Source organism: Microtus pennsylvanicus, chromosome 4, assembly GCF_037038515.1.
Source record: "Microtus pennsylvanicus isolate mMicPen1 chromosome 4, mMicPen1.hap1, whole genome shotgun sequence".
NCBI lineage: Eukaryota > Metazoa > Chordata > Mammalia > Rodentia > Cricetidae > Microtus > Microtus pennsylvanicus.
This window is the reverse complement of record NC_134582.1, coordinates 7,042,532-7,054,162: the sequence shown is the minus strand read 5'-3', so window position 1 is coordinate 7,054,162 and position 11,631 is coordinate 7,042,532.

Sequence of the window (11,631 nt, the reverse complement as noted above, 5' to 3'; positions counted from 1 at the left end):
GCCTCGCCGCAGCAGCTCCGATGCCCTTCTCCCCAGCATGCCTCTTTTTTATTTCTTAAATTTCTTATTTTTGCCGGTGCAAGTGACCAAGAGTGCAAAGCTTCGGCTCAGATGGCCTCCCGGAGTTTACCCTGGCTTGTTTCGTGGGTGGAGGGTGGGAAAGTAGGCAGTGACCCTCCAACCCGAACGCCCAGCGACCCGCGAGCTTCCCGCAGGGCTGGGGAACGGGCTGCCTACTGATGGAATCCCCTGCCCCTTCCACAGGACCCAAGGCTGGCTAACTTGCCGAGCATTCCAAAAGCTGCCTTTCGGTTCTATACTCCGGTTCCCACATTGCGTTCGCCTTCTCGCATCTAGTCAAAGTTCCACGAAGCAACAGCTTTTGGGCTCCGGGAAGTGCGAGAGAACTGTGCTGAAGAACGAAGCGCACAGGAGGTTGGAGTCGCCTCCAAACAGCCCTAAGAGCTACTTATGAAAAAAAATAATTCCTTAAGGTTGGTTTGTTTTTCCTTTTGGTGGAGGGTGTACTCATTTAAATGGAAAAAAATTTAAAGAAGAGCAAATAAAAGATGTTCCAAATCTCGAGTTCCGTTTTAACACTCACGCACACAGATGGCATGTTTACAGTTAAATTATGGGGGTGAAATGTCTGTGTCGCTATACACGCGGTGAAGATCTGAAGGACTGCAGATTGGGGAGGGGGGACACAAGTGCCTGGTGCAAAGAGGCCTTTGATGACAAAAAGTTTACAACTAGGACTTTGGGGCAATCATGGGGCAAAACTTTTACTGTCAAAACTTGAACAAGAGAAAGCAGTAAGGAAGAGAAGAGGAAAAAATGGAAGTGTTATGTTGGAGGGCAGGTGTGATGTGTGAAATGATTTTGGTTTTTTTGCAAAATTTGTAGAACAATTAAGAGTTAGAGAAAAGTTGCAGCGACTTGATGGGAAGGTTGTCATGAGAAAACACAGGTCGTGGGTCTCCAGTGCCTGGCCAAAAGTGCACTTCTTTTATGATTTGCTTTACCCTCCCTCCTCCCCACCCCCTGTTGGCAGAAACTAAGGGAGAAGCAAAAAACGGGTTCCCACAAAGGTCTAAAGCCTTTAGGGAGGAGGGATCCCACTGGATCCCACAACCACTCGGTCCCCATCAACCCTTCACTGGGTGACTTTACGCCTCTGTTAACCTTTTTCTTGTTGCTTGAAGTGCTCTTCCACCCTCTTGCTGCCCACTGCTCCTGATCTCTTTAGCAAGCCAAAATGCTTGCCCAGGTCTTCCTTCCCAGTGTGACTGTTTAATTGGGAGACTTGCTTTGCATTTTTTGTGATGTGTAGTTCTGGACAGGATCGGCCTAGTCCCTCCAATGGAGGTGAATTTAGCCCTTGCCCTTCTTGTGAACGGAGCACTCCCTTAGATTCCAGAGTTGTGGAGTGATTTTTAAGCCGTGAGTGAAGCAGGTGGGGCTCACACAGAAGTGGACATTGCTGATCAACGTCTCCAGCTAGCTTGCATGGATGCCGGGTCTCCACGTTGGATCAGCCTAGGGTGGTCTGCCATGGCAGAGTCATGGTGAAGCCTGGGTGAGCTTGCAGGCTACCTAACTCCCCTGAGGCTGACTTAGCTGGAATTTTCGTTGAGAAGAATTCAAAGACATGGAGGAAAGGACCGGGTGCATTGTGTATAGCAGAAACCTACAGAGATCCCCTTCATTGTGGAAGGGCCATACTCAAGTGAATTCTGAAGTGTACCTTTCAAAGATTGGAATCAGGGAGAGGGTTGTTTTTTTTTTAAGTAAAATTGGAAAACAAAAGCACATTTCTTTCTTTTACCTGTTCTTTCCCTCCCTTGCTTTCCAATGCTTATGTGGAAAACCTTCCATTGTCACCCTGTGTAGTAAATTTTGAGGAAAGGGTTGGCCTCGGAAGCTTTATTCAAATCAGTATATTGCAAAGTGACAATGTGTTGTGGAGTGTCTTCGCAGATGAATCAGGAAGCAGTCTCTCTGGCTGTGCCCAGGTTAACACAGAAGAGGTACAGGCTCCACTGTGGCTAGGCACACCAAACATGGACACTTATCACATGACTGCTGTCTATTAAAATATTGTAATACCTAAGCACCATTGAAAAAACAAAAGTTGCTTTTCCTCCCTATAATTAAATCTAATTTGTTAATTGTCTTTCCTCTTGCAATGTTGTTTTCATCTTAAGAGGTGACACGTTATTATTTTGTCTGCTTAATGATATTATTTACAAATTAATACTGTATATTTTACATTAATGGAACATATAATTAGGTGTTTGGATTAATTTGTATCATTTCTTCAGATAAAGCAGAAAGCCTGTCTGCAAGATTGACTTGACCAGAGGAGTTGAATAGTTGGTTCTGACTTCCCAGCCATGGTTTATGGAAGATATGTGGCTCTGGATTCACAGCAGACAGACTTGCAGAGGTGCACTTGACATTTGGTTCACAATGCGTTCATTCCCCTAGCTCCTTCGCACAAAACAGGCCTTCTGTCTCCTTTCATCCCTTCCCCGCACAAAATTCCTATTTTGTTTTTAGTTTTTGTTTGTCCTACTCCCTGACCCCCTCTCTCCCTCTCTCCTTCCCTTTGGTTCCTTTCCTACCCCAACTTTTTTTAAACTCCCTTGAGTTAAATTCAGCATGATTTTGTGTCTTTAGTGCTGTGACAAGTGACCGCTAATTGGTTCTCACTTGAGCAAAGATATTACCATACTAATATTATTATTGGTAAGAAGAGGTAATTGATAACACCACCTGCCACTCTGGGGCAATCACAATGATAAATGTTTCCATCAACAGGAAATCTGTGCTTGGTGTACCACAGCCCAACGCAAACAGCATGTCAAGTGCCAATTATAGAGATGTTGCTTTCCTATTACAGGGTGTGTGTGTGTGTGTGTGTGTGTGTGTGTGTGTGTGTACTAGAAAACATGTAGCCAAAAATTGTACCTGTGAGGTATTTTTGAAAAACGTTATATCTGAGCGTCTGTTCTCCCCCTCGAAGTTAAACTACTGAAATCAGTTCCTAGCCATGCCCACACTGCCCACACCAGATTCAGCTCAGCTCCTGCTCTGATCGCTGTTTGCAATTCAAAGTTACTGAGATGAATTTGCCCAGATACTTTTAAGAGGAGGGGGGCATGTGCTTCGTATCTAAATCCGCGTTGTTTCCTGTGCTGCGGAACCTAGCTGCACGTTCACTACAGGACTTCATGCAGCTCCACTGTGGGCGTCTCGGTGGAGCATTCCATGGCTTTTTATGGCACGTACACACACACACACACAGACACCCAGAGCTCACAACCATCATCTGCGCGCCGGGGGAGGGGCGGGGGGCTACAGATGATGTGGAAGTCCTTCTCCCCTAACCACCAAACTTTGAATCTGGGCTGCATGAGGCTGGGAAGGGATGCTTTAGCATATATGATTATATAAATAATGCCAGGACTGGAAACTTAGACTCCCCTGCCTATGGGGAGGCACAAGTGATTATTATTAGCTTGCATTAATAGATGCAGGCCTCAAAAGGCGAAATCAGCTATTGATAATTGCAAGAAGTATACGGCAGCTACTGTATCGATCGGCTGGCCCCTTATTCCCCTGGTATGGGAGAGATAAGAAGACTCACTCTTTAGTGCAATATAATTTCTTTTGACCTATCTGCTTGCTACAGACTTATGATGAATAGCCGGAGTGGTTAAAGTCCTTTATCACGAAAGTTACCCCTTGATATAATATTGATTCTTTATAACTAGCTCCAAACACAAAAATCAAACTGTCCTCTTGACCATCATCATCATCAATATCATCACAAAGCCTTCGGAATAAAGATCAGCTGCAGCCTGAAAACGCTTTCTGTAATCTCCCTGGCTAATCTTTATTTGCTGATGATGAAAAGAAAAAAGGGGGGGTGGAATGTCATTTGGACGAACACTGTATTTATACGCTTACACGTCTTAGGTCAAGCAGGCTTGTCTCTCTTGGGGAGTGCCTCGCGGCCAGCGTGGTCAGGCCTGCTAGGCCTGGCTTTGGTGCTATCCCTGAGAGAGCCTTTTCTGGGGAGACCAAAGGGACTCAAGGGCTCCCCGTGAGCTGCATTGCTTTGGAGATTGGACTGGCCCAGAGCTTCCAGATCAATCGGAAAGCGTCCTCTTCCTGGGTGCTCTGGTCTGCCCGAAGTCCTGGCGCCCGAGAGGAGAGGGGACTCGCCGGGTGGGCTGGCCCGCACGGAGGGGCCGTCAGCCCAGAGGCGACTTCAAAGGCTGCCCCTGCAATTCGTGTGCATTTCCCTCAATTAAGGGCATTTCCTGTCCTCTCTGCTTCTCCGCCCGCCCCGCCCCCCGCGCCAGCTTGGCCTACGGGAGCTGGAGACCAGAGGTTTGTAGTCATTTCCCCCAGGAGCGCACGTGAGGACGCATGTACACGCGTGAGCCCCGGAGGAGGCCACACTGAGGGTCTATCGAGGCCAAGTATCGGGCACATCTGGGGGCGTGTTAGGTGGTGGACTGGGTGGAAGGCGAAGGGAATGTACCAACGGCTGTCTTCGGGAGCTTTCGGGTCCCCAGAGTCCAACCTTATTCCTTACTATAGGCTTTTCTTCTGGCCTCCACCGGTGACTGTCTTTATAAACCCCACGTAGAAGGTTCTCAAGCGGCCCCTCTATTCAACACACCACTGACTTAGGTCCCTTCCCACCCGCATTTCTGCAGCCTACAGATGTCACGCGCCAAACTGGTGGGGGTGGGGCGAGATGAAATAGTTGTTAGAATGTCGCCGCGGCTGCTAGGGCCAAAGCGAGGGGACCACCCCCTGCAGTTTCCTAATTAGTATGGCGTAGGGTCTGGGAGGGCAGTGGAGGCCCCTCGTAGGTCTGTACTGCACTAGGCAGGGAGGGCGAAGTCTCTCCCACTGTGATGCCTTCGGGGAGACCCCGAGTTCCCGCGCGAGTACCTGAGAGCACGGACCATAATTTCTGACACTCCCAGGTGGGCGGCGCAGGTTGGCGGTTTCAGTCCCCAAAGCAGTTGTCAGTACCGCACCGCATCCCTCCTTCTCTTCCTACCTTTTGAGCCAAGAACCACCTCTCCTACCGCTATAGGTCTCAGTTCATCAGAGGTCACGGGGTCCTGCAGGACTCCACCGCGTGGACACGGACCGCTTGGAGTGACATACACTGGCCTGAACCTGGCAACGCTGGGCTGATCTAAGGCCCTTTGGAGAATCCAGGGCTCTTTTCCCTGTCGGCGGGGATGTGTTAGGATTCATGCAGGAAACCAAACACCACTCTTCATAAGGGAGTCTAGGAAGTTTGAGAAAGCCAGCACAGTTACTGTGAAGTAGCTCTTTGCATGGTTCTCGGCCTCCTCATTGTCTCTGATGTCATTTGTTTTGACTTCAAGCTTTGCCTAACTTCAGAGATGCAATTCTGCAGAAGGGAGAGAAAGACGCTTACCACAAGGCCAAGACTACCTACTTCCCCACAAAACAGCCAGTTCTGGGTGGGGGCTCCTGCTCTCATTTAAGGGTTACCTAAGGCTGTCTTCTGAGGCCAGGTAAAGGCTGTCCCATTAGAATCTGATCAGTCTTCAGGAACAAGACATGACATCAAGGTAGAATCAGCACTGGAACCTGGGGAAAATGAGTTGGGTCTGATTATTAAAGTTATTAAAATGGATCAAGGAATTTCCAAGTAGAGGAACCAGGTTCAGAAAAAGAAAGGGAAAAAAAGCAGCTGTTTGCAGAACTAAAGTGCTAGCACAGAGGTAAGAGTATCCCTCCCAGCACCTTCCTTCCTTCAGTGTTCTGGCCACTGCAGAGAAACTGGGCTAAATGCATTTTATACTCTGAATTACAGATGTCTGATTCATCAGGACTTTTCTGTTTAAAATAAAACATAAAGCTGGGGAGGCAGCTCAGTGGTAGAACACTTGCTGAGTATGTGTGAGTCCCTGGCACCCATCCCAGCCCCCTCCACAGAAAAGGGGAGAACTGTAGTAAGACACTGCTGTCTATGGGAGGATGAATGTCAGTCACAAAAAAGGACAATTTAAGTGGCCCGTTCAGCAGCACACTAGAACGCCCACCCGCACTGCAGACTTCAGAACGCTCGACTCCCCACATGGCTGGCAGGGTTTACCATGCATCTTCAGGAGCAAGGAAGTGTCCAGTGTCCTTTAGTGAGTCACTGAAGGGTTGTGCTTTTGTTTTATTATAGATGTCTTACCAAGAAAGACAACTTCCTTCTTCAGCTCAGTGACCCTCCATTATTAGCCTACAGCCTCGTCTTAGGCTGAATGTGAAGAAGGAAGGGGTCTTGAGAGTACTCCTGCCAGTGTGGTAAAGGAGCAGCCACTTGTTTATCTGTCCTAGCTACATGATGGAGAACAAGGTAGAGAGGGCACCATCAGAGGAAGGTGGCACACTTGGGAGTCTGAGGAACAGCAGAGTGTGAAAGGCCAGAGAGAAGAGAGGAGGGTCTGCCACTGAAGCTCAGGATAGCTGGGAGAGTCCTCAAGGAGAGAAGACCTGGGCCAGTAGTGGGCAGAGTGGTGTCCAGGGTACCTAAATCAGCTCCCTCCTGGAGTCCACACCTCTCAGACTGCATGGTCTAGGCTGAAGTTCAGGCAGCAGTCTTTGTTGCCTGGTGTGAGGTCCTCCTTCCCATGGGGAGACCCCCCAGGGAGCAGTCATCTCTGATCATGTTTGCTAAGCTTCTGTGGAAACCATTTCTGTTTTCTGGCAAACTTGAGAAAAAGTGATCTTCCTATTCCACCCAGTCAGAGGATAGGCAACACCCCCGGTGCCCCCACCCCTGCATCACTGCCACCACCATCTCCCCCTCCCCCAGCTGGGTCTTCTCTGTGGTTCTGTGCCAGCATGGGCCCACACAATCAGCTTTCTGTGGGGGAATTCAGAACCAGGATCTTCCAGAAAGACTTCCTCGGGCAAATCCATGTGCAGGACTGCGTGGATGTGTGACAGCTCAAGCAATGGATGTGTGAGTGTACACACACACACACACACCACACACACACACACACACACACACGTGTGCATATGGTACATCCACTGATCCTGGTTGAGTTCCTCATTGTTGACCCCTCTCCCCCGTAGCTAATCTGGGGGCAGTGTTGGAAACTCTTGCTACTGTGTGTGTGTGTGGGGGGGTCTCTCTCTGGCTTTAACCTCCCAGATGCTCAGATTTTTTGTCTACGAAGTCCACGTTATCCCTAGGCACCATGTCTCGGCTTTCCTGTGTATTCTCTAACTGCTTTGCTTCTCACTCCTTTGTCAAATGCATTCAGATAGATTCTGAAGTAGTAGTGACATCCATGGCCAACCCCTCCCCTGCATTGGTGGAGATGGAGAAGGAGAATATTGCTCATCTTAGTCGGCCTGGAAACACATTCTTGATGAGACCGTGTGCTGCGCCTCTGCCCACACTGTTTTCCCTTTTGCTTCTTGTGCAGCAATGATGTCATTACCTTCCTCGGAAGTGACCATCAAGATGAGCCCGACCTTGTCCTCCCTGACAGTGTGGCTGTTATTTCTTTGGATATCTGAGGCAGAGTCCATTTTCTCCTGCAGAAGTGTTCATTCAAATGATCTAATTTCTCACCCTTGCTGTCCTGGTCTTGCTGTACCAACCTAGTCCATCTTGGGCACCTACTCACCTCTTCTGTAAACATCAGACTCACCTGAAGCAGATTATTTTATCCTTGAGCAAATTCTGAGCCAGTGTTTCCTTTGTTCTTGCTGCTTCTTATTTTTTAAGAATTATTTTTATTTTTATATGTATGAGTGTTTTGCATGTATGTATGTATATATATATGTGTGTGTGTGTGTGTGTGTGTACCATGTGTATGCCTAGTGCCCACAGAAGTCAGATGGTGTTAATATCCTGAAACTGGAGTTATAGATGATTTGAGCAGTTATATGGGTGCTAGGAACCAAACCTAGGTCCTCTGGACGACTAGAACATGCATTTAACTGCTAAGTCAGTTCTCTGGTATCTGGCTGCTTTCTTCTTTTGAGACGGTATTTTACTATAGACCCTGGAAACCCAGATCTTCCTGCCTCTGCCTCCCAAATGCTGGGATTATCTGTGTGCACCACTAAGCCTGGTATAAACCACTTGACGTTTTCTTTGAGAAAGTATTCCAAGATCGTACCTTCTTCACTCCTGGGGTTCTTGTGTTCTCCCCTTTTCTTTGTATTGTTGGAGATCATGAATGGGTTAAAAATGGTTTTTAAAGAGTATCTCCCAGACCTAAAGAACTGTCATGAAGTTATTCTGAAAGTAAGGTCTAATATTAACACACACCTGTGTCGCCACCATTGTGTCTGCCCGGCCTCCTTAACTCTGGTCTTACTATTCGTGCCCCAGGGTGCTCTTCTGAGGGAATTACATCTGCCACTTTGATTCTCACAGGATGTTGAGAATCAAAGCACCTCTGAGGGAGCGAAACTGAGCCACTGAGTGTATTACATGGACAGTTGGGTTGGCTCCATGACTGTATAGCTGTGCCTTCAGCTAGATTTGGGATGCTTGTCTCAGTAGTAGAAACTTGGTTGTAGTTTTTGTTTTACTTTTTTTTTTTGTACAGGGTTGGAACCCAGGGCCTTGTGCATGGCACACCCCCGGGCTTCAATGTCTTGCTTCTAAACTTGAGAAGAGGAAACATGATGGCATACAAGTAAGTGATTTGTATGGGGGCACTGGAGTGTGGCAGAGCCACAGGGAACCCTGGTGCAATCTAAGCTTGCCTTGAGTTGCCACAGTGCTCAGTTACAGAAGGTCTCACAAGATGGGAGATTGGCTAGTGGGACAAATACTCTCAGAACAGGCTGAGTGGCTAGATGTCTTCTGATGTGCACTTCCTCAGATGGGTCTTCCTGATGACCAAACTATCTTTCAGAGGAATACTGCCTGGAAGTTGGGGACACCTGGGTAGCATTAGAGTCCTTCAATTCTCTCCCACACAACCACACCCCACACTGATGTCCACACAGATCTCTGTAAGCTTTGGGTTTGTGTAAGCATGGTAATACCCACCCACAGCTGTCAGGTGCATCTGGGCTTTCAGACTTTGCATGGGCAGGCTGGAAAACAGCACTGCATTGTGGGACATCTCCGTGCTGTGGTGCTGTGGGGTGGGCCTGGGGAAACCTTCAGATACACTCTTGTTTTTCCCTAATGTCTCCAGACAGCCTTTCACTCAGAGTGAGACAAAATGGCAGCACTCATATCGACCTTCTGTTTTCTGCCAGGAATGGAAGACGCTGCCTCTCCTTAGACACGCAGACACTCACGCCTGGCTTTCTGGTTGTCAACATCTGTCTAGATATCACAAGGTTGTGGGATTTACTGTTATAACAGTGTCTTTGCCACAGTGTTGATCAACATCAGGGAATTAGCCAAGCGTTTTGTGTCTGTTTATAGAGAGGCTACAACTGGAGGAAAGAGACATAGGAGCTGCTTTGCAGAAACGGAGTGGGGGCCTCTCTCTGTAATGTCTTCTTTGCCCATTGTGCCCATGTGTGGGGGTAGAAAATATGCATGGTTTTGTGAAATGCTCCACGTATATGGTTCTAAAAGTTCTGTTTTGTGTCTTTATCAATGTATCATTTGAACATATATTTAAACTATACTTTATCCCAATACAAACATTTCTTATATTCTGATATAGTTGTTAAATTATGGGTGTTACAAGAAATGAGGGCAACTAAAATATATTGACCATGTTTGTAGAAGGAGCTACTTTGCACATAAAAATATGATAATCACAAATCTAATGTCATTAAAAATGGCAGAGCAGGAAATTATGCTCTAGTGGGGGCTGGAGAGATGGCTTATGGTTAGAACACTGACTGCGCCTGCAGAGGAGGGGTCAATTCCCAACACAGTCTGGAACCCCAGTGCAGGGGATCTGAGGCCCTCCTTTGACTTTTACAAGCACCAGGTATGCATGTGTTACACATAAACACACAGGTAAAATACCTATCCATGCACATTAAAATTTTTTAAAAAGGAAAATATTCATAAGGAAAAATTTGATATGGTGATGTTCAGAAAGCATCCTGGAGAACTGAGTTAAAGACCACTCTCTTTTTCGTTTTTTGGGTGTTTTTTTTTTTGTTTGTTTGTTTTGCTTGTTTTTTGTTTTCTTAGACAGGGTTTCTCTATTGCTTTGGAGCCTACCTGGAACTAACTCTTGTAGACCAGGCTGTTCTTGAACTCTGCTGCAGGTAGAAAAATCACATGCCTTTCTGTAGTCATGCCAGGAGGCATTGACCCTGGAGAAAGGTCAGCTTGGGCCCTTGGCCATCTGAGATGTGGGCTAGGGGACTCTTGGGACAGTGAGGCATTCTTCCTTGCTCTCAGCAGCCTTCGTCAAAACAGCCTGCAAGTTAAGCGGCTTCGCTCTGGTTTACATAGCGTTACTGCACGTTTTGCTCCTTGAGCCTCACCTCAGAAACATAAGCAACTGTTGATGTTTTCACCAGTCTTAGAACATATGTATGCTTTTCGTGGATAAAAGAGCAGATACCGTGTTTACCAGATGCCCAAAGGTTTACAGTAGATGAGATCGTCACTGCCGAGAGGCCCAGAGTTTTCACTCACCTAGTGTCTGGGGGAGGGCTATTTGGAAGAATCAAGGAACACTTTAATCCCACCATGGAGTCTGAAGAGCTGTTTTGTTTGGTGTGTCATAGAGTTTGAAGTTATTTAATTTTATAATGCTTAGAAAACTGAGGAAAGAACTCCCAGGAACTGTTATGGGCGACAAACGTTGGAGACACCTTTGCAGATGGACCAGAGTCGTCATTGAAGTTCAAAGAACTCTGTTCACTAAAACTCTTTTTCATGATATGGAATAATGGAAATTCAGTCCAGCACTCTGTTAAATATTTAACATAAGACTCATAAGCTGGACTGGGAAGGAACCAGCATAGGGTCAAACTAGTTCCTCTTAATGTGGTTGACAGTTGCATGGCTGGGGCAGACTGAGGGGCCTCTGGCAGTGGGACCAGGATTTATCTCTACTGCTTGTACTGGCTTTGTGGGATCCTAGTCTCTTTGGATGACACCTTGCTTAGCCTAGATATAGTAAGGAGGGCCTTGGACCTTTCCCAAATCAATGTGCCTTCCCTCTCTGAGGATTGGATGGGAGTGGGGTGGGAGGGTGTGTGCAGGGAATGGGAGGAGGGGAGGGAGTGGGAACTTGGATTGGTATGTATAATGAAAAAAGATAGTTTCTTTTCTTTTAAAAAAGATATTATTAAGAGAGAACTCCATTTTAAAAATAAGGTGTTTTTTTTTCTTTTTGGATGAACTGGTTAAATTACAGTGACAGCAGACATCATGACTTTGCCAAGACAAAGAAGTGTGAGTGTGTGTGTGTGTGTGTAGTGTGTATGTGGAGTGTGTAGAAGTACATGTGAGTGTATGATAACGTGTAAGTGTGTGAGGTGTGAGTACATGTGGCTGAGGTTGTGGCTGCATATGCGCATATGCACATGCGTTTGAGTGTGAGAGTATTGGGAGTATGGGTGTGAGCCTGAATTTGTAGGAGAGTTCGTGAGTGTGTGTGAGCCTGCGTGGGA